The sequence below is a fragment of the Euprymna scolopes genome, chromosome 25 (assembly GCF_053919585.1).
Source record: "Euprymna scolopes isolate OS-2025 chromosome 25, ASM5391958v1, whole genome shotgun sequence".
NCBI lineage: Eukaryota > Metazoa > Mollusca > Cephalopoda > Sepiida > Sepiolidae > Euprymna > Euprymna scolopes.
The window spans coordinates 76,537,590-76,563,443 of record NC_136506.1 but is presented as its reverse complement, the minus strand read 5'-3'; the positions used below and the strand labels follow the sequence as shown (position 1 = coordinate 76,563,443).

General features: G+C 34.4%; 1 pseudogene; it reads left to right on the top strand.

Moving 5' to 3' along the window:
* Window positions 1-8,123: 8,123 nt before the first annotated feature.
* On the top strand, window positions 8,124-8,279 carry LOC145247636 (U2 spliceosomal RNA; annotated as a pseudogene).
* The last annotated feature ends 17,575 nt before the right edge of the window (window positions 8,280-25,854 follow it).

Here is a 25,854-nt window from a genome sequence, read left to right as displayed (position 1 = left end):
AAATAGAGGCATGGACTGACATAACTGATACGTAATGATCACAAAGTAAAGTTACTTTTAGTAACATGATTCGATCACTATTTCCACAAGGTTGTTCTGAGATGTGATCTTTGTCTTGATAGCAAAACCAACTCCTCCTTCACTTTTTACTCCCTTGGGTTTGCCTTTCCAGAAAAACGTATATCCTGCACCCTTTTCAGTAAGTTGATCTTCATCACTAAAATGGGTTTCATATAAAGCGGCAATATCCACGTTGTATCTAGCTAATTCTCAGGCAACAATAGCTGTTCTTCGCTCTGGATTCACCGGCACTTTCATATTGAGAAGTGTCCTTACATTTCAGGTAGCAATATTCAATTTAGTTTTCCTTTTAGAATAAATCACATATCATCATTATATATATATATATATATATATATATATATATATATATATATATATATATATACTAACATGGGTTCCAGAGTGTTTGAAGGTGTGTTAAGCAAAAAAAAATAATAAAAAGTGCTAGTAGGAAGGAAGGCTCGAACCTATTTTAGTTCTCACCTCCTTCTCTATCTATTTCTTCCATTATCTCTCTCTCTCTCTCTCTCTCTCTCTCTCTCTATATATATATATATATATATATATATTATATATATATATATATATATATATATATATATATATATATATATATATATATATATATATATATATATATATATGAACAAACAGTTAATAAAATATATTAAAAAAACACTTTGAAATGAGTTAAAAACATATTTAATCTGAAAAGGAAACACTAGATAAGTGGATAGTCCTTAATCCGCGGAGTTTCGAAGAAATACTTTCCTTCTCAGCAGAGGGTAGCAATTAGCAAAATGCGGGATCGGATTTTGCATGCAGAAGTATTTGATGAAACAAGAAGTAAGTCAAAGATCTTACTTGAAAACAAAAAAAATTGAAGCAGAGGGAATATGGTGAAGAAAAAGGTGATTATACATGAATGGATAGTATGGTGGAAGATAAAAAATCAAGAAAGTTAAACGAATTTCCATTTGTACAAGTAAAATCCAAGGAAATTCCGTAATTGGAAGAAGAGCGTCCATAATAATCCAAAGGCTTTATATATATATATATATATATATATATATATATATATATATATATATATATATATATATATATATATTATGGCAGTAGAGTTTAGCTCCCTAGAAGTACATCCAATGAAACAACATGTGCCTACTAAAAAGTGCTCAATGAGTAAACAGAGCAGGTATATTAAATTTATTTATACAAACATTGATTGCTACATATGTGCATACATGTTTCTGTAATCACCCCTTACCGGGGAGATTACGTCTTCAGACCAAGTTTTACCTTATTTCCCCCCCCCCAATATAAATGAATAGCCGTCAGCGCAGGTAACTGATCAACAGAAAATAGAAACAGACGATTTTTAAGTCACCTTTTCTAGACCGCTCCGATGATCTCGGTAAGAAGCGCTGTCCTTTAAAAGGGTTGCTTGGTCAGAAAAAGCCCCAGCGAAACTAGTTCCTATACCTCAAAACTAACAGCTATATTAAGATAAGCTTTAAGCTACCTGCATGTAGAATTGTGACTTCATACGTTCAACTTGTTAGGTATGTACACTTCGCCTCGTTTCTATCGCCACAGGACTTGTAAAAAAAAAGATATCTGTACAGAATAATCTCAATGGTAAATGCTTGTACGACACATGTATAACTTTCTGAGTATCTACAGTCAGAATCAAAAGACAAACAAGAGCAAGATAACAAGCAACTGCAAAATAACTGGTAACTCTATCAGCCACATGTTTTCTTGGGTGTCCTTCTGACAAACTTGTCGACAAATACTTTCAGACACAGAGGTAAGGCCACCACTAGCCGCCTGATGCTGGACAGACGCATCGTGGATTTGGAAATAAAAATGTAATGTAACCTATTCCATAGACATTTGTTCATGAAATGTTATATCTAATACTCCGATTGAGTGACATTCCTTTGATTGCCAATCAGACACGATGGGTGTGGTCACCAAGTAACTGTCAGGCGCATGTGTGTGTTTTTTCTCATATAAACACCGCTGCATTGTAAACGTCTCGAAATTTTAAATAAAACGTTTGCTTACAACGCTCACGTTGTTGATGATGATGGTCATGCTGATGATGATGATGATGATGATGATGATGATGATGATGATGATGATGATGATGATGATTGGTTGGTTGTTTTTGTTTTACGGCATATCATCCCTTTTCGGGTTATTTAATGCCGAATCCAAAGATTTTGAAGAAAAAAAATGTTTTTTAATAGAATATATTTGTTGTTTTCACGTCGGTTTCTATTTAACACATAGTTGGGACCCTAACAGGTACTACCACTCCGGGTCAGAGTGGACCTGGGAGCAATGGTAATTAAAGGGTGGCTCCACACTCACCCAAAGCCCAAAAGCTGGGGCCTCACAACTGGATATTGTTTAAGGTCATATCCAGGACCCCCATTGAGGGACTTTTACCCTCTGCAGGGGGGGGGGCAGTCGGCGTATTCTAATGCCCCACCGACAGGGCCGGATGATGATGATGAACACAGATAATTTTTTTTAATTAACAAATGAATGAATCCAACGACCACAAATCCCTCACTATCGCTGCATTGTAAACGTCTAGAAATTTTGAATAAAACGTTTGTTTACAACGTTTACGTTGTTGTTGTTGTTGTTGATGACGACGACGATGATGATGATGTATCACACAGATTATTTTTAAAAAATTAACAAATAAATAATTCCAACGAAGACAAATTCCCTCTCACCGCTGCATTGAAAACGTCTCAATTTAAAATGTATATATATATGTGTGTGTGTGTGTGTGTGTGTGTGTGTGTGTGTGTGTGTGTGTGTGTGTGTGTGTACAGGGTGACCCAAAAAAAAACAAAAGCTAAATGGAGGCCTTCTAGAACATATGCTGTAGAACGGAAAAAAAGCCAAAGACCCTAGTGTTTTGATGTGATGTTTTGAATATAATAAACTAGTTATGACCAAAGTTTAATTTCATTCGGACACAAACACTAAGAATCGGGGCCTAATTAGAGTTGGGACCCGTTTTTGGGGGGTCACCCTATATATATATATATATATATATATATATATATATATATATATATATATATATATATATATATATTACAAGTGTAAGTTGTAAGCAACGAGGCAATTCGTTGTAACTCTCAGAAAAGGTCAACTAAAAGTTGTGAAGGGGTAAACACACAAGGAGCCAATATATGTGAATATATATATATATATATATATGTGTGTGTGTATATATATATGTGTGTGTGTGTGTGTGTGTTTGAATATATATATATATATATATATATATACAATAGGTATTTCTTTCTCCTGCTCCTTTCTTCTTTGTCAGTCTAATTTTCTAATTGCTCAATATATATTCCTTTTCATCTGTCTTCCTTTCCCCCCATATATTTCTCTTTGTTACTCCATCCTCAACTTTTCACTCTTAATTTATCTATATAATTTTTGTATGCGTCTCTATCTTTCTTCTTTTTCAATTTTGTCCCTTTCTCACCCTATCTATATACTTCTTTCTATCTCTTTATCTCTCCACTTCTCACCTCCTCCTCTATCTATTTCATCCATTATCTCTTTAATCACATATGTAGCCATCAATGTTTGTATAAATAAATTTAATATATATATATATATATATATATATATATATATATATATATATATATATATATATCGTTGTTTATCCATAAATTTCACCCTGTCTTTTTTTTTATATCCCTCTTTCTTTCTATATTTCCCATTGGCTATTTTTGTCTTCTTATTACTTTTTATATCTACAAATCCACATCACTCCTCCTCCTCCTACTTCTCCTCCTGCTCATCTCTCTCTCTTTCTCACTCTCCACACACTCACACACACACACACACATAGAGAGAGAGAAAGAGAGAGAGAGAGAGGGAGAGAGAGAGCCAATAGAAAATAGGAATAAAGAAGAGATTTAAAAAAATAATAAGCATGCATATAAAAAACACTAAAATACAGTATGACCCCGGGATACGATTACCCTAGGGTACGTTTTTTAGGTTATGAGATTGAATATGTTTTTCCGGTTTCTATTTACGGTATTTGCCCCGCCTTACAGTTTTATTTATAATGTTATTTGATTATATACACGTATATATATATATATATACATATATATATAGAGAGAGAAATAAAAATTACAATAAGTTTACCAAGGTAATCAAAATGGTAAACTTAAAATATATTATAAATATTGAAGAGTTAATATTTACAAGTAAAGTAATCTCAAACAGATGTAAAAGCTCAATAAAACCGAAAAGGAAATAGAGCTTATAATATATATATATATATATATATATATATATATATATATATATATATATATATATATATATATATATATTACTGATTTTTAATGCCGTATCCCGGGGTCATATTGTATTTTTAACACCATTGAATACAACAGAAAAAAAATGACTGTTGTTTAGAGTTAAAATTTGTGTGAAAAAAAAACATACAACAAAAAAAAGAAATTTATTTCTTTTGTTTTCATTTAATTTTACTCTATATAAAAAAAAAATCTCGCATTGTTCTTGGCTTTTAATTTTACCTTATAATATATATATATATATATATATATATATATATATATATATTCTCTCTCCCTTTCTTAATAGATTTAAATTTTTCAACGTTCACAATCGACTTTGATCTGTTGATTTTTAAATCGCCTCGCTATTTCGGCTATATCTTGACTTAAAGTCTAATTAGAGTTCACCAACTCTGATCGCTCTATTCGTCAGATTTAGAACTAGTAGTCAGAACGTCGGCAAACAATTAACAAAAATAGAGCAAATTTAGATATCCATTAATCCATTAATTTATCTTTAAATTATTTAGGAATTTTTGTCAATTTCTTTCGTGTTTTGTTATCTTTGTTGGTTCTTCTGGTACTGCTTAGCCATTTTGTTGTCTGCCTCTTCTACCTTATATGTCTGCGCAAGCGCAGTGCATTCCCCAGAAGATGATGTCAGAGTCGGTTAGTCTCTCGTGGCTCCATTTGTATTTGTTGTTGATTAAATCTCGCAGTAATTGCCTAAAATGTATTAGCGTTGAAAGATAACTCCTTTGGCTAATCCAGTCCAATTGATCAACACTTAGTTAAAACGAACGATAATTCGGGAACCTTACCGTACTAGCTAAAGTACCCTCCTTCGCTGGGTTTCATTTGTCTGATTGATGAGAATACCTATTCTAAATTCCAAGAGTCATTGCATATGGTTAGTTAAAGTTAAGTTGTTTTATTTTGTGTTTTTTTTAGTCGCGTGCAAGCGACTCTATAAGTCACTCCGTCGGTCTGTCGGTCTGTCCGTAACACTTTTGTGCTTGGTCTTTTTGGTTAAGATCAAAGGTCTGTTCTTAATAGATGCTATTCTTAGCTTTTTAAGTTTTTCTTGTCCTTTTGGCCAAGATCAAAGTGTAGTATCTGTTCCGGCAGATGCTGCACTTAAGATAATTTGTACCAGTCAATGGAGGGGAAACCCTCTATACTGGGACAATTATTATTTTTGGTAACCAGAGTGCCCCCTTTTTGCCTACTTTTAGGGGAGCTGGTTTTTACCTCACATTAAAAACGGCCTTGTGCCTAATTTGCTCAGTGGGGGAGCAAATAAATACCATCTGTTCCGGCAGATGCTGCACTTAAGATAATTTGTACCAGTCAATGGAGGGGAACCCCTCTATACTGGGACAATTATTATTTTTGGTAACCAGAGTGACCCCTTTTAGGGGAGCTGGTTTTTACCTCACATTAAAAACGGCCTTGTGCCTAATTTGCTCAGTGGGGGAGCAAATAAATACCATCTGTTCCGGCAGATGCTGCAAGCTATGACTAGCAAAGACCAGATGTGGGGGCAACCCCACATGCCTGACCTTTAACCAGCTCCCATTTCCCACCTCTCGGGAGCTGGTCCCCTTTTTCCCTTCCCCCTCCCTTCACTCCTCACATTAAAAATCGGCCTTGTGCCTAATTTGCTCGGTGAGGGAGCAAATAAATACCATCTGTTCCGGCAGATACTGCAAGCTATGACTAGCAAAGACCAGATGTGGGGGCAACCCCACATGCCTGACCTTTAACCAGCTCCCATTTCCCACCTCTCGGGAGCTGGTCCCCTTTTTCCCTTCCCCCTCCCTTCACTCCTCACATTAAAAATCGGCCTTGTGCCTAATTTGCTCGGTGGGGGAGCAAATAAATACCATCTGTTCCGGTAGATACTACACTTAAGATAATTTGTACCAGTCAATGGAGGGGAAACCCTCTATACTGGGACAATTACTATTTTTGGTAACCAGAGTGCCCCCTTTTTGCCTACTTTAAGGGGAGCTGGTTTTTACCTCACATTAAAAACGGCCCTGTGCCTAATTTGCTCATTGGGGGAGCAAATAAATACCATCTGTTCCGGCAGATGCTGCAAGCTATGACTAGCAAAGACCAGATGTGGGGGCAACCCCACATGCCTGACCTTTAACCAGCTCCCATTTCCCACCTCTCGGGAGCTGGTCCCCTTTTTCCCTTCCCCCTCCCTTCACTCCTCACATTAAAAATCGGCCTTGTGCCTAATTTGCTCGGTGAGGGAGCAAATAAATACCATCTGTTCCGGCAGATACTGCAAGCTATGACTAGCTATGACTAGCAAAGACCAGATGTGGGGGCAACCCCACATGTCTGACCTTTAACCAGCTCCCATTTCCCACCTCTCGGGAGCTGGTCCCCTTTTTCCCTTCCCCCTCCCTTCACTCCTCACATTAAAAATTGGCCTTGTGCCTAATTTGCTCGGTGGGGGAGCAAATAAATACCATCTGTTCCGGCAGATACTGCAAGCTATGACTAGCAAAGACCAGATGTGGGGGCAACCCCACATGCCTGACCTTTAACCAGCTCCCATTTCCCACCTCTCGGGAGCTGGTCCCCTTTTTCCCTTCCCCCTCCCTTCACTCCTCACATTAAAAATCGGCCTTGTGCCTAATTTGCTCGGTGGGGGAGCAAATAAATACCATCTGTTCCGGTAGATACTACACTTAAGATAATTTGTACCAGTCAATGGAGGGGAAACCCTCTATACTGGGACAATTACTATTTTTGGTAACCAGAGTGCCCCCTTTTTGCCTACTTTAAGGGGAGCTGGTTTTTACCTCACATTAAAAACGGCCTTGTGCCTAATTTGCTCAGTGGGGGAGCAAATAAATACCATCTGTTCCGGCAGATACTGCAAGCAAAGACCTGATGTGGGGGCAACCCCACATGCCTGACCTTTAACCAGCTCCCATTTCCCACCTCTCGAGAGCTGGTCCCCTTTTTCCCTTCCCCCTCCCTTCACTCCTCACATTAAAAATCGGCCTTGTGCCTAATTTGCTCGGTGGGGGAGCAAATAAATACTATCTGTTCCGGCAGATACTGCAAGCAAAGACCATATGTGGGGGCAACTCCACATATAAGACTTTGGTCAATGTAGGGGCAACCCTTCATACCAATTGTCACTATCCAGCTCCCCTACTCCCCGGAGAGTTGGTCCCCATTTCCCCTTAACTCCTGACATTAAAAATCGGCCTTGTGCCTAATTTGCTCGGTGGGGGAGCAAATAAATACCATCTGTTCCGGCAGATGCTGCAAGCTATGACTAGCTATGACTAGCAAAGACGAGATGTGGGGGCAACCCCACATGCCTGACCTTTAACCAGCTCCCATTTCCCACCCCTCGGGAGCTGGTCCACTTTTTCCCTTCCCCCTCCCTTCACTCCCTACATTAAAAATCGGCCTTGTGCCTAATTTGCTCGGTGGGGGAGCAAATAAATACCATCTGTTCCGGCAGATACTGCAAGCAAAGACCATATGTGGGGGCGACCCCACATATGAGACCCTGGTCAATGAAGGGGCAACCCTTCATACCAATTGTCACTATCCAGCTCCCCTACTCCCCGGAGAGTTGGTCCCCATTTCCCCTTCACTCCGCACTTTAAAAATCGGCCTTGTGCCTAATTTGCTCGGTGGGGGAGCAAATAAATACCATTTTCTTGGCCTTTTGGCCAAGATCAAAGTGTAGTATCTGTTCTTACTACATGCTGTACTTATGTTTGTAACTTTTCCTTGGTCACATAGCTAATATAACGTTTCAAATTCCCTAAATCAAATAATTTTTGTGATATAAAGTGGGGAATCACTTTTCTGTATTAATTTAATGTAAAATGATCACCCACTTTATAACCAGTCAGTCTCAAAGCCATTCTCCAGATAATTCAAGTTGTTTTTGAAGGATTCCAGTTATTTTTTTAAGCATTCAAGTCATTCTTAAGGACATTCAATTCATCCTTAAGTTCATTAAAGTCATTCTAAGTCATTTACTTTTTATTCATTTAAGTCATTTCAGCCCATTTTTCGGTCATTTTAGTTTATCTTTAAGAATTTCATGTGAATCCTACATTCACGCATTCATTCATTACACGAGAGCACGCGACTAATGGCTATCGGCCTTGTTTTAACATGGAATGGCTATTGCACGGGAGGGAAAAATAAAAAGGGTGAGGAAACGGGAAAATACTAAGAAAAAGGTAAGAAAATTTTGTTTGTCTTACATATCAGCCATCTATGAGTTATTTAATGTTAGATAAAGATAGCAAATAGAATAATAAGGTGGGCTATATCTTATATATGAAAGACTATCTGTCTGTTTGTCTGTCTCCATATTTTCAAAGTCTATTTCTCCAGAAACTAAACGTCACAGAGCGGGACTAGGGGCCTCAAATAATTGGATTTTTTTTATGGATCTATCTTTTATGGATCTTTATCCGGTTCAAATAGATTTAAGGGGTCAAATAGTTTTTAAGGGGTCAAATATAGGTCAAAATTTAAAAAATCATTTTAGTTTATTTTCAATTTTTAATCACTTCTTATATTTGTGACGTTGGTACAGTGGTAACGTCATCAACTTTGAATGCTACAGTTGTGCTTTCGGTTTGGATTGTTGCAAATGTCACCCAAAAATATTTTTTTTAATTTTGAAATCACGACCCTATTATAATATATACAAAATCTGGACAAATTAAAATATCAAATTTTAGCGTATTTTACGACCGGGCAAAAACGGGCACCGCCTCCTTCCGCTAGTATATATATATATATATATATATATATATATATATATATATATATATATATATATATATATATATATATTGTATAGTTTTAATGGTTAAAAACTTCAAAGACTATATATATATATATATATATATATATATATATATATATATATATTACACGAGAGCATATATATAGTTGAAGGCGTGACGGTTATTAGAAGTATCTTGTTCCGAGAAAATAGACTTAATTATTTAAACAAAAAAGACAAAAGTCTTCTTGTCTTGCATCTAAAGCTTATTTTTAAAATAGTTTGTCTGTTTATATATACATATATATATGTATGTATGTATATATATATATATATATATATATATATATATATATATATATATAGTAAGTTATAAAATGTATATGGCGATTAAGCTACACTGAATATTCCGCGTTTCATCAACTCTAGGACTCTTCAGGCTTATGCGCATAAGCCTGAAGAGTCCTAGAGATGATGAAACGCGGAATATTCAGTGTAGCTCTATCGCCATATGCATTTTATAACTTACTAACTAGCTCTACCTACGTATTGAGCAATTTTTAAGTAAATACTTAAAGTTTACGCATAAATCTATACTTTCGTATATTAATTTTATGTGAGTAAATTAAGTAGTTATATATATATACATGCGTGTGTGTATATATATATGTATAAATATATATATATGCATATATATATGTATAAATATATATATGCATATATATATATGTGTGTTACCGAAATGTTTTTTGCGTCCTGTTTATTATTTATTTATTCTTCTACTTATTAAACGTTTCTGTTACATTTTACGATTGCGTTTACTCGTTTCTTTTACTATGGTACTTTTAAGTGTCTGTGTTCCCACATATATGTGCTTACTTATATGGGTGTGCGTATGTTCTTATTTCTTGCTTTGAAAGGTCTCGACGTGTACGTGCAAATACATGATCGTACATACCTCCTTGCCTTGTTCAGCGGATGATATCTTCTTGTAACTGTTCTCCATGCAGATGCATCGATAACAGAGGATGGATTTTAAGCTTCAATTCTTTTATTATAGGCAAGCTTATCATGGACCCTGGTTGCCGCGGAGAGACCCTAATCTCCTGTCTGTTCCATCTGCAGCCAAAACCAACTCTCAGCCCATGTGGTCGCCAACCAGAAACCTACGACCACAATTCAGTGTCACCCCTAATTTCCGGTGCAAGTCGCCCCTAATTTCCGGTGCATTATATCCTAGGTCATTAAAGGTGACTGAGTTTTACGCCTGTCAAACCCAACCTTTTGTGACCGCAATAAACTTGCTGAGGGAATCGAAAATATACTGACATAACTTACTATTTCTACAAACTACCTATATAGCATTTAAGCTGGGATTCCCAATACTATATATGTATGTATATATATATGTATATATATGCTTATCTATCTATCTATCTATCTATCTCTCTCTCTCTCTCTCTCTCTCTCTCTCTATATATATATATATATATATATATATATATTCATTAGTACAGGGTGGGGCAAGACAACTTGCTCATTTGAAATATCAATTATACACAAATAAGCAAGTTGCTCTGCCCCAAGATTTACGAAATATAAAATCCGTGTTTCATTACCGATAAAAATTATTCAGCTGTATTCCTGAATTAAACATAAGACAGCAAATATTAGTTATATATGCATTTATGTGGAAGAGTCATTACATATCTATATGTGCACATAAAGATATAAATATGAATAAATATATATATATATATAATGATAGATAAACATTTAAACTTATATATATAAATTTATCTAGATATGTATACGCATACATATATATATATATATATATATATATATATATATATATATTTATTTATTTATAGTTTATATAATATAATTATCCACTGGCACGTGTTTCCCGACTCGCATTTAGGTAAAAATGCACTTTCGTATAAATAATTTAATTCATCGAAAACGTATCGCTAAAACAAATAAAATAATATCTACGCAAATCGCAATATATACAAAGAGTGGTGCGAGATGCTCCAGTGGAAGAGTTTAGGCTTCTTACCATGAGATCCCGATTTCGAATCTAGCTAGATTCAGCGACTTTGATGAATCGTAGACGACGAAACACGGGTCAGTGGATAAATATATGGTAAAAAACAATACATATGCCGCTCCCAATTTGGGAGTACCAAATCGGTTTAAGGGGAAAGTGTTCCTCACTTGCATTTTGGTAATAATGCACTTTCGTATAAATAATTGAATTTATTCAAAACGTAAAACAAATAAAATAACACACACACACATATATATATGTATAAATATATATATATATATATATATATATAAATATATATTAATAAGGTATGAAAATATATGGCAATTAATATATATACATATATATATATATATATATATATAATGCATAGCAATTATATATATATATATTAATTGCCATATAATTTTATAACTTATTAATGTATATATATATATACACACACACACACACACACACACACACACATATATATATATATATATATATATATATATATATATATATATATATATATATATACACACACATATATATGCATATATATAATGTTTTTATTAATAAGAAGCAATTACATTTCCCACCGGCCAGTAACGTTAAGTTTTACGCGTTGATTTTTTTTTTTCATTAGAAATACCGCCCCTGAGGAGATGTTGATCAAAAAGATAATGAAATGCCGCAAGGAAACTCCTGCCAAAATTCGACTAATTTCTTCCTTTTGTTATTTTGTTTTTTTCTTTATCTTCTTTCTTTACATTTATTATTATTATTATTATTATTATTATTATTATTATTATTATTATTATTATTATTATTATCAGTAGTAGTAGTAGTAGTAGTAGTAGTAGTAGTAGTAGGATGCAGGTGCTTCACATTGAAGACGATATTATGTCTTCTCAAAATGATGAATGTGTCATTAATTGTATTTGCTCTCGAAAAACATGTCGGTCGGTGGAGAAGGGGTGTTCTCATATGAGAGGCACAGGTATTATGTGGTCTGATTTTGAAGCGGCTTGAAACTTTGATCTATCTTTTGAGAAGTGAAATATTTAAGTTAGAGATGAGACGTAATAAAGAGGTGACGTATACACACACACACACACACACAAACACACACACATACACACATCTATAATATAAAGTTGAATGTCTGTGTGTTTGTGTGTGGAGGGGGGTCACGAATAGGCTCCTACATGGTTGACTATTTAAAAAAAACTGATCACATACAATGATAGAAGATGTATCGAGACACAGGAATGGGTATGTTTGATCTGGCAGAACAGTGGTTCATTAAAATTGTGGGGTCTGCGTTCGCGCCTGGCCCCCAAAGTATGGAAAGAAAAAATGAAAAAAAAACGTTTACAAGTGTTTTCGATATAGATGTACATAAGAATATTTTTATAATTATGTTTTAAATTAAATAGGGATGGTATAATAAAATTGTGAAGTCTGCGTTCGCGCCTGACCTCCATAGAATGGAAATCGGCACAAACTTTAATAAAGACTTTTCATATCTATCTGCGTACGTATACTTTGATAATTATGTTTCAGTTTGAAGAAATGTGGTATAATAAAATTATGGGGTGTTCGTTCGCGCCTAACCTCCATAGAATGGAAATATGTGACAAAGTTTAACAAGGTTTTTTAATATAGATGAACAGAATATTGTGATAAGTGTTTCAGTGTGAACAAGTATGGTATAATAAATTATGGGGTTTATCTACTTTATTTTTACTTTCATCATATTTTGCTTTGGTTTTGATACCCCCAAATTCGAAGCTATCTCTTTGCATCCCTTTCTTTTCATAACCTATCATACTTTCATAAATACGAATCCATTTTCTGTAGGCTGTTTTTGAACCCAGTCAACGACGGGTACTTTTTCTAGTATATATATATATATATATATATATATATATATATATATATATATATATATATATATATATATATATATATATATATACTGAGAGAATAATGAACGGTGTTGTCCCAATTACTGAGATGAAAATAAAGATATAACAATAGTAAACCTTATGTTAAGTATTCTATTTTGAATTTCGTCATTTTAATATTAAACTTAACAGGTCTTTAAAATAAAGTGAAATTCAGGGATCTTTTATAAAGTAGGGATAATATTTAATGCACATCCGAAATATATGTAATGTATGTGAATAAGCTTATTCATGTACCTATTTACAATGCCTCCCAACGGGACAGAGTTAGACACCAGGGTCGTTTTTTAACGTGGAGAAAGGGTACAAATATAAAAATTTTCTCAGTCGTGAAGGATTTCTCCTCCACCGAAAGAGAACAAGAAATAGAAGTGCAGCATCTGAAGAACAGATACTACACTTTGATCTTGTCCCGAAGGCCAAAAGCTTATTCATGTAAATCACCTCTTTAAAACCCATTATAAAATATCCCCCAAAAGCTCAACTTTTTTCTTACGCGACTAATCAATGTCCGGAGTAGTCACCGGGATAATAGAAATTGTAAGTACTGGAAGTTTAGTATACTTTAAGGGGCGGCTCAACAAGAATTTGTTTACGTCGGACTTGAAAACGACCATATTGTAGTCAGTATGTATAAGTCATACACACACACACACACACATATATATATATATATATATATATATATATATATATATATATATATATATATATATATATGATATACAGTTTCTGCCATTTCCGGGACTGACTTAATATCACTCACCTTACTCTTCAAAATATACATGAAATATAGTGATGTTAACTCGTAAACGGTTTCTGCCATTATATATGCTTAATTGCTATATCTAAATGCTGGCAGACATGGAAAGATAATTCTTTACAAATACGCGATACAGACGGTGAAGAATGCTTTTTCGAACAAAATGTTAACAGACAAACTAACCCTAACCATAACCCTAACCCCTCACATTTCTTCAAATATTTAAGTATATCTCTTTATGGGGCAACACTGAAAAAAATGATTGTTGACCCAATGACAAGTAGTCTGTCTGCAGCATATATAACAGAGTTTATTTAGTTTTCCCTCAGAATAACTCAGGGAGAGAGAGAGAGACAGAGAGAGAGAGAGAGAGAGAGAGAAGTGGGAATCGAAAAATGGTAAAAAGGAAGGATCAAATGGATAAAATTATGAGGGTCAAAAAAAGGAACGAGACAGAATGAATGAAAATGAATTGAACGAAAACAGGAATAAAGAATGAAAAATTATACATGAAAATAGCAATAATTTATTACTGAAAGAAGAAAAAAAGTCTGAACCAACGAAAATGAAGAGAGTGTGAATTAATTAAAAGTATAGAAAAAGACGGACAATATACTGAAGAAGAAGAAGAAGAAGAAGAAGAAGAAGGAGGAGGAGGAGGAGGAGGAGGAGGAGGAGGAGGATGAGGAGAATGAAAGAGGAGGAAAGTTTGAAGTGGGGAAGTAAGGGAAGAGATGAAGAAGGAGGAGGGAGGAAGAAATGAAGAAAAAGGAGGTGGAGGGAGGAAGAGATGAAGAAGGAGGAGGAGGAATAGAAGGAAGAGGAGGGTAAGGAAGAGAAAGAGAAAGGGGACGAGGAAGAGATAAAAAAATAAAAAAGATGAAAGAGGGTGAGAGAGGGAGTATGAGAAGAAAATGAAGGGGAGGGAGATAACGTTTACGAGTCGTTTCGGGAACAATAATCATTGATTTAAAGAAACGAGGAAAGTCGGAAACTACAGAAGAATTTTTTTTTTACGGGAAACAAAATGGCGCGTATATTCCACAAAGATTTCTAATTATGTTTCAATCAGAGATACCAGATTTAAAGAGTTTCAATATTTTTCTTGAAACAATCAACCTCGATGGCCGATTCGCCTCCTCGAATCCCAAACCGATCTTTTTCCTCGGCAACAAATATCGATCTGTTTTAATCAAACTTTGCCTAATTAAATTCAAGAGGACGTCAACGATGGAAACCAGATCAGCAGCGACAGCAAAGCCAAGCAAATAAAATATTCAATTACACAATTTAGTGCCACCTTAAGTAGCTTCCAATTCTCTTAAGTATTTTTTTATTAACTTAACCAAGTCTGGCACAACGAAAGATATCTAGAGCGCTATTTTCTCTATGCGTGTCTATACTAGTGCTGTAGAAATATTTCGCAATTTCTTATGTAAAGTAGATCTGGTAAAACAAATAAATTTTTCGTTAGAGTTCGAAATTAGGGTAACGTGTTTAGGAAGATATGTTGTGGATGAAAGTGACGTGTCAAATACATCAGATACATCCTGCCTCATAGGTATTCAACGTAAAACTGAACACACGTATTCTTTCCTATGATCTTCGACTCCTACACCACACGGAGCGTTACCAGGGTCATGTTTATTCCAGCATGAATACTACAGCTAGCTGCTTATTATAAAATTAAAAGAATTGATCGTCCATAACGTCAAAGTATTACATATTGCCTGAAGGAATATTTTTCTAACATAAATTTAAATTGTAGTGATTCTCTCTCCTCTGGTCTTGATCGTGTGATGCAGTGGAGAGAGAGGTGGCTGGTTGATTTTGATGCATCTGGGAACCAAGCGTCTGTCTTTCCATCATTGGCGCTCTGATCCCAGTCTGGCATTAATTGTCGTGAGTGGCTCTCGACTTGGTGATGTTCCATGTTTTTATAAGCTTCTGAGTCTGACCTTTACTCCTTATCTGAGATGGAGCACATACATCAAATTCGTTGCCAAGGTTGCTGGAAAAATGGTGTGATCATTCTGCCGCTCCAGTAGATATCTCACTGCTGACACAGATTCGTCCAGGAATGGAGTGCTGTTGCCACATCTGAGCAGGAGCGGCTAAAAGCAACTTATCCTGCCCTGACAGAGTTTAAAAAAATAGACTTCGTAGCCTAGGAGGGATACTCTTTTCTCTTCCCTGCAGCCTTTTCCTCATAGAGAGGTAGTTGCCAGCCTGTTTCTATTTTCATGGCAGGTGCTCGTCTGGTCTGGGTTCCAATCATCCCCCCACCCTGACCTGACTATCGTTGGGAACTCTCATCTTGCTGAAGCCACTGTCAGTAATTTCCCCCACGTTATCTGTCCCTGGACCTAAACGTAGATTCCATGAACACTGCTTCTTTCTAAGAATTGCACGGCTATAGGGCTCTGTTCTGTTTTCCTACTTTCCGGTTGACTGCAGTATGGTTGTCATCAAGTCCAACGTAAACAAGTTCTTGATGAGTCGTCCGCTTAAGTAATCCGATTCACCAAATTTACACTACAAACGTTTATTACGGTAAGTTTACTTTGACCATTTTACACTCATTAACCCTTATCCTCGAGTGGACTCTGTGCCTTGATAAGTGGTTACTCCTTTGTAAAAAAAAAGAAAGAAAACAAAAACGATTTCAATATATTTCTCCGATTCCGATACAATTATTTATCCTGTTATAAATTCCCGATTCCGATACAATTATCGATTCTGATTTTTTTAAACCTCTAAATATTTAGCTATATAGTTGTTTTGTATATAATTTTAATTTTCGGATTACTGTAAACACCCACGTAATATGAGCATATCTTTTCGCAAACATATACTTGGGGGAAGTGATATATATATATATATATATATATATATATATATATATATATATATATATATATATATATATATATATATATATAACTATTTCATTTATTCACATAAATTTAATATACGAAAGTATAGATTTATGCGTAAACTTTAAGTATTTACTTCAAAAGTGCTCAATACGTAGGTAGAGCTAGTTAGTAATTTATAAAATATATATGGCGATTAAGCTACACTGAATATTCTGCGTTTCATCCAACTATAGGATTCGTCAGGCTTATGCGCGAATTCTGTCGTTGCTTCTTGTTTTTATACATGTTGAGGATTACTAGTTGGCCAATCAGCTTTCTAGTATCCACCGCGTCCCTTCCTACCAGCCAATGGGCATGCATTTTATCAAACAAAGGACCTGTTTTAGAGCTAGGTTAGTGGTTTTAGGTGGCCGTTCTACAAAAAAAAAAAAAAAAAAAAAAAAGCAGAACAGCCACCTTAAACCACTAACCTAGCTCTAAAACAGATCCTTTGTTTGATAAAATGCATGCCCATTGGCTGGTAGGAAGGGACGCGGTGGATACTAGAAAGCTGATTGGCCAACTAGTAATCCTCAAAATGTATAAAAACAAGAAGCAACGACAGAATTCGCGCATAAGCCTGATGAATCCTATAGTTGGATGAAACGCAGAATATTCAGTGTAGCTTAATCGCCATATATATTTTATATATATATATATATATATATATATATATATATATATATATATATATATATATATATATATATTAGTTTTAATTTAAAATCAATAAATCAGTGGTACCAGTGATTAAAAATTAAGCTTTAAAAAGAAAACTTCCAAAACAGACACACATTTTTGAGATTCCAATATCAATTCTGATACACAAAAAAGTTTCGATTATTTTTTTTCGATTCCTGATTCTAATAAACCGTTCGACCACTAGTATATAGAAATTTTATGTATGATCCACGAAAACTGATCCCACATCCAGTCATCGCCTTATATGTGTGGAGATTGCGGTTTTCTTTAGTTTAAGTTGAGTTATTTGGATAATAGCGAGGTGAAGCTTTAAAATTTGCATTTTAGAATTTAGATAACAAGGTGGTCACATCTAATCCGGACAGATGGCGCGTAATTAACAGTAAAATATTGACCTTTGGTTTACCTTCAGCGTTGTAACTCGCATCCATATTTTGTCCTTTAGTCCTCACATTTCATGGGTTATTTCCCCCCCCCCCGACAAAAGTTGAAAAAGGATGTTTTCTGGATCTGCTGTTGTTTTGTGTATGTGGTATTTGGAAATTTTCCATCTTCTTATAGAATTCAGTATTATTCGATAGCCAACCCCTTAATGTTTATCGTCGAATGGCTTTTAGCCTTGTTAAGTAGTGACTCATTAATGAAAAAGGCAAAAGGGAAAAGATAAACCAGATGAGGAAACCGACACATTTTTATACGAAAACTGAGTTCGTCTTGACAACTTTATTCAGGCATGTCTTGTCGTATTCGAGAATCTTTCTGTTAACCTCGTACATCTGCATGGAATCTCGAACGTGACGCTTAATTATATCCATGGAGGTAGCCTGGGCTTTGTCCATCAACCATGGCTGAGTAGAAGTGCTAAGTAATACTCAATTGTATTTTGTACGTCACCAACACTGGTGATTGAAACTTCAACCTTCAGAAAGGTATAAATTACAAATGAATTTTACCAAGTACTCTATCCACTATGCCACGGCTCCTTTCGTAGTATAATAATAGATGAGAATAGTAGTCTTAATAATCCAAATAATCCGAATTATCAATCGTAATCTAAAATATTCAGAAAAAAATCAAACTGAGTTAACCGACGTTTATTTCCCTGAAGATTTTCCCTGTACATTCTTCGTATTTATTTCTCCGTATTTCTTCGTATTTATTTTTCCATGGAAGTAAAATGTGACACGAGGTCATTTTTAATGTGCGGAGAAAACCAACTCCCCCCCCCTCCCAAAGGCAAAAGGGGTACTCTGGTATAGACCAAATATAATAATTGTCTCCGTAAAGACGGTTTCCCCTACGTTGTTCGAGACAATTTGTCTCACAAATAGCATCTTGGTCTGAAGGCTCAGAACAGAAAAAGGCAAGATTTCCCCCCCCCCCCGTTATATTCTTATCCTACAAAAGGCCTGCTAAAATATTCCTTAGATTTGAGATTAATAAATCGATATTATTTATTCAATTAGCCGTAATTAGCAATTAATTCCACGTGACCTATCTCTACACTAACTTTCTTTCTATCACACTCACCCTCTCTCATTGCATGTTTTGAAACCATGCACTTATTTTATAGGAGCTCGATTGTTCCCCCCCCCTCTCTCTCTCTCTCTCTCTCTCTCTCTCTCTCTCTCTCTCTATTTCTCTGTCTTTATTTCTTTCTTTTTTTTTAGCAATCGAAGGTAATAAAGGCATGAAAGAATAACACGATTAGAATTGTCCCTTATAAGCAAAAAGGGTGAATCGCCCATATATATTTGGACGTAGATAAATAATATTTATTAATTTTTAAAACATTAATCTACAGACATGCATGTTTCGAGGTTACTACATCTCATCAGCGTGGCTCGATTGCGTCTCTCCAGGAATCGAACCCCGGAGATCATGTGTGTTTATAGTCCAGCGCGTTTAACCGTTACGCCAAGAAATCCTAGAGAAGTTTACTGTTCTGTTAACACACACACACACACACACACACACACACACACACACATATATATATATATATATATATATATATAAAAGTGAAAGTGCCTGTGTCTGTGTCTGTGTATCTGTGTATCTGTGTGCCTGTGTGTGTGTGTACATTTCCCTACGCAATAACTCTGTCAATTTTCAGCCCTCAGACTCGAAGTTTGATATAAAGGGTACTGTGATTTGGGAAAATGTACGTGATCGGTTTTTGGCCAGAAATTTGGCGATTAGGGGGTCAAAGTTCAACGATTTGACCTTTGACAAACTCTACCAAACTCCTCCGACAATTATGGGTCTACGCACTTGAAATTTTAGATATAGGTTCCTTGGACATGGATCTAACTTAATAACTTGATTTGAGCCCAAAACAATAAATTTTAAGGGGTCATAATAGGGGTCAAAGTAAAAAAAAATTTTGACCTCTGCGGTCTCTTCCAAATTACTCAAACGATTTCTGGTCTAAATATATGAAATTTTACATAAAGGGTATTCAGAGATAGGGCAAGCTTTTTCATCAGTTTGGGTCGAAAATTTTTAATTACCAATATATAACTAGGCACTTTTCTACAGGGGGGGGGGTCACTTTGTTCGCCGATATATTTTAAAGTTATACTCCCCTCTATATGTTCTAGCCTTAATTTTAAAAAATGTCGCTTCCGGTTTGGCGGTGGTCGTAACAGCATAAACGTTAGGTTTTACCCCATTCTTTTCCTCCTTTGCGGTACGGGTTCGAGCCTGCCTTCCTACTATCACTTTTTTTTTTCTTTTTTGCTCAACATACACATCCAAACATCCGGGAAACGCCGGGCTGAAATGCTAGTATATATATAAAGCTGAATGTGTGTGTGTGTGTGTGTGTGTGCGTGTGTGTGTGTGTGTGTGTGTGTGTGTGTGTGTGGTCAGGAATAGGCTCCTATATGGTTGACTATTTAAAAAAAATGATTACATATAATGATAGAAGATGTATCGAGACACAGGAACGGGTATGTTTGATCTGGCAGAACGGTGGTTCATTAAAATTGTGGTGTCGGCGTTGGCGCCTGATCCACAAAATATGGAAATAAAAAATTTAAAAATTAAAAGAAAACGTTTACAAGTGTTTTTGATATATATGTACATAAGAATAATTTGATAAGTATGTTTTAACTTAAATAGGGATGGTGTAATAAAATTGTGGTGTCTTCGTTCGAGCCTGGCCTCCATAGAATGGAAATAGGCACAAACTTTAATAAAGACTTTTCATATCTATCTGCGTAAGTATACTTTGATAATTATGTTTAAGTTTGAAGAAATATGGTATAATAAAATTATGGGGTGTTCGTTCGCACCTGACCTCCATAGAATAGAAATATGCCACAAAGTTTAACAATGTTTTTTAATATAGCTCCACAGAATATTATGATAAGTGTTTCAGTGTGAACAGGTATGGTATAATAAATTATGGGGTTTATCTATTTTATTTTTACTTTCGTCATATTTTGCTTTGATTTTGATACCCCCAAATTTGAAGCTATTTGTTTACAACCCTTCCTTTTCATAACCTATCATACTTTCATAAATCAGAGTCCATTTTCTGTAGGCTGTTTTTGAACCCAGTCAAAGACGGGTACTTTTGCTAGTATATCTATAAAAGTAAGCGTGTCTGTGTTTGTATGTGTCTGTGTACATTTCCCTACGCAATAACTCTGTCAATTTTTAGTCTACAGACTCAAAATTTGATATAAAGGGTACTGAGATTGGGGAAAATCCATGTGATCAGCTTTTGGCCAGAAATTTTGCGATTAAGGGGTCAAAGTTCAACGATTTGACCTTTGACAAACTCTACCAAACTCCTCCGACAATTATGGGTCTACGCACTTGAAATTTTAGATATAGGTATGTTGGATATGGATCTTACTTAATAACTTGATGTGAGCCCAAAACAATAAATTTTAAGGGGTCATAATAGGGGTCAAAGTTTTAAAAAATTGACCTCTGCGGTCTCTTCCAAATTACTCAGACAATTTCTGGTCTAAATATTTGAAATTTTACATAAAGGATATTCAGAGATAGGGCAAGCTTTTTCATCAGTTCGGGTCGAAAATTTTTAGTTACCAATATATAAATGCATGTATGTATGTCTGTTTGCATGTTTGCCTAAAACTTTCAATAGAGGCGACGAATTTTACCAAGATCAGTATCGGTTTTAAGTTCGACCTTTCATACGACAAATATCGAAAAATTGGCTAAAAAACATTAATATCTTCCCCTTCAACTAGGCACTTTTTTTTATACAGGGGAAGGGTCACTTTTTTCGCCGATATTTTTAAAGTTATCCTCTCCTTTATATTTTCTAGCCTTAATTTTAAAAAATGTCGCTTCCGGTTTGGCGGTGGTCGTAACAGCATAAACGTTATGCGTTACCCCGTTCTTTTCCTCCTTTGCGGTACGGGTTCGAGCCGGCCTTCCTACTACCACTTTTTTTTTTTTTTTTTTTTTTTGCTCAACATACACATCCAAACACCCGGGCAACACCGGGCTGAAATGCTAGTATATATATATATATATATATATATATATATATATATATATATATATATATATATATATATATAGCACTAGAAGTACGGGACTCGTACAAAAAAGTAATGCATCATATTTTGAAACTAAAAACGTTGAAGAACTACGAAGACTGGAGTGCTCACATTAAAACGGCGACAATTTGTGTCCGGAATTTATTTTTCTGCATAGTCTCCACCATTCTCAATGCACTTTTGCTGCTGGTCGTACATGAGCATCAAGAACGCACTTTGTCACTCATATCTTTTTCGCCATTCTGAAACCGACAAACCCATCTCTTAACTGTGATGACATCAACTACACTGGCTTTGTAAACGTTCAGCAGGAACAGATGAATGTTCATCGATTCAATTTTTTTTCTGTTTTGAGGAATTCAATGACTGATCTCTGCTTCTGATGCACGTCCATGACAGAAGTTACTTAGAGTCTCACACCGTCAATATCTGCAACAGAGAGGCGAAACTTCCAAATCATAAATGTATAAGTCCAATCATCAGAATAATAAATTTGTAATCTCCTCTGATCCTTACACCGCCAATATCTGCAACAGAGAGATGACTTTCAAGGTATGAATGCATTGGTTCAATCATCATAGCAATGCAATTTGCAATTCACTCTTATCTTTTCTGGCGGAACAAAAAATAGGAGGCATTACTTTTGGGACGCCCTTCGTAAACAATACTTTTTTTTTTTACCCCGTTGCTTCAGAAAGGTAGAAAGAAACTGTTATTAAAGTTTGCTTTTTACTTTGTATTAAACACGGCTTTACAAACTCACTTTTTTAAAACAATTAATTATTATTGAATTTATTTTTATTTTATTATTTGGACTATTATCTTCATTTTCTAATGGTTATTTTTCACGACGTTTCGGCGAATTATTCAGGTTAACCGCGACGGGATAGGAATGTCGAATCATACAACTACATCCGCAGCAATTACTGCCTTCGATAGTTCTTGTCATCTCATCACGGTTTGGTCAACTAATCCTCTGACCGGCTTTGGGTGGGATTGAAACCGCTACCTTCAGACAATGTTTACCTGGAATCGTAGATATTCCGCATCTCTATCCACTGTGCCGAAAAGCAATCAAGGTTGGATTTTTTGGTCTTATAAATCCACTTTTTTTTGTTCTTTCAATTGTTGAGTCCGTACCGAATTTATTTAGAATTCTTTTCAGATGAGTAAAATTGCATAATTTATTTATTGAATTATTTGGACTACAAGAACCCAAGTTTTCCCAGCTGAGCAAACTTGAGTCCTAGTGCCGGAAAAATATCCATTAAATAAAACGTTGTTTAGTAAATTGTTATTTTTTGCATTTTTTTTTTTTTTTTTTTTTGCATTTCCATACACCAAACATGGATATAAATATCACTAAAACATCCGCTGGGTCATAAGCTTCATTTCGGTACCTTACTGCCTAGGTGGGTTGCATGTAGGGTGAGATAAACCGCGTCACACACACACGCAGACAGACAATAAATCGAACTTACTAAGGGAGATAATAACTTCCGGTGAATACCAGAAAAATATCCAGTAAATAAAACGTTGTTTAGTAAATCGTTATTTATTTTTTTATTTTTTTTTTTGCATTTTTTTTTTGCCTCTTTTTTTTTGCATTTCCATACACGAAACATGGATATAAATATCACTAAATATCTGTTGTGTCATAAGCTTCATTTCGGTATCTTACTTGCATGGGTGGGTTTCATGTAAGCTGAGATAAACCGCGTCACACACACACATACACACACATAGATATTAGGAAAATTTATAATAAGATTATCAAAAAGAAAAATAATAGAACATAAAAATCCAAATAATTAAATAAAATAAATAATACATTAATTACTGTATTTATTAATTAAATATTTAAGTTTATCGCCTATTTATAATCACTTCTTTCAGCCAACCAACATTTCAATAAGAAAAAATCTACAGACATTCATCTTTTACTCAGTTCATTTTTTTTCTTTTTCTTTGTTTTGGTTTATTCGGTGTTTACAATTTGTGGATATTTCACCTCCACGGTTTAACAGTTTTTATCTTTAAAATTTCTTGTTTCTCAATATCAAATAATGTGCATGGATCATCTCAAAATCTGCATACGCTAGATCGTCCGAAAATGTATCGCTTGCATACTAGATAATTGCCACTACATTGCACTTCTCCAAAGATGTTAGATAGTGATACATTATATCAACACCTTTGCGTTATTTGGATAATGAAAACTACTCTTCCCATCTCGGATGTTATTCGCAAAACGTTCGTCCGATATAACCTATGGCCTTCTTCATTATGTGCATTTGAGGACCTTGGGAGTTTTTCTATCAGAAGATTAGATATTGATTAGCCATCTGTACCTGTGATTACTGAATTAATGTAGAACTAAAACTCCTGTTTTGAATAAAACGTTAACAAGGGAAAGAGGGATGGAGGAAGGGAGAGTGAGAAGGGGAGATAATAAGAGAAAATGAGAGAGAGATAACATATGAATTATAGACATTATGTGTGATACAACTGTGAATTTATAAACGAATAACCAAAACATGCTATTCTTCGTAAAGTAATTGAACATGCTAGGTAAACGAAGCAATTATAGAAATATCATTTCGTGACGACCGTAATAACGTAAGTATAAAATAGTGCAATTGCTGAGCAAGCAATCGAGTTTCTAATAGGATTCACGCATTTTCAATATCTAGCCACACTGAAGAAGATTTTGTTTACGTCTTTTTAGTGTGCAATCTTGATTTAGTATATAATCTTTTGCTATAAACACATTTCTGTTTATCATATATTTTCTATTTGATTTCTAATGCTAGTGCTGATCATGCTTTATTTAAATTAAAAATTATCGTCTCCGAAACGACCGAACAACGATAAGCGTTTGATATTAAAGTATTGGAAGTTAAGTACAGAATTTTTCTATAAATTATACACCGTTTTACATTATATATGCATTATAAATATTATATCGACATTATATATATAGTATATATACATTATATATATTATATATATACAGTAAATATATATATATATATTATATATACATTATATATATTATACATACATTATATATACGTTATATATACATAATATATATATTATATAAACATTATATATTACATATACTTTATATATTTTATATATACATTATATATTATACATATTGTATATACATTATATATATCATTGTTATACCGGCCTTCCTTGAACAGAGGAATTTACACCGATTAGCACTATAAATAGCGCTAGTAATTCCAACACCGGTGAGGTATATGCGACTGCACTTCAACTGCTAGCCGAGTGCCAAACATATACATGCTTTCCTATCTTTGTACATTATTGTTAATAGCCTTGTTCCTTAACGACACAACAATTTTTTATAGATTATATATATTATATTTACATTATATATATTGTATATACATTGTATATACATTATATATATGTACTTAATATGTATCGTATATACATTATATATATATTATATAATCAATATATATATATACATTATATATATTATATATACATTATATATATTATATATACATTATATAGATTACATTTATATTATATGTATATATTATATAAATATTATACATACATTATATATTATATATATTATATATACATATACAATGCATACCATATATATATAATATATTATATATACATTATATATATATCATGTATATTATAT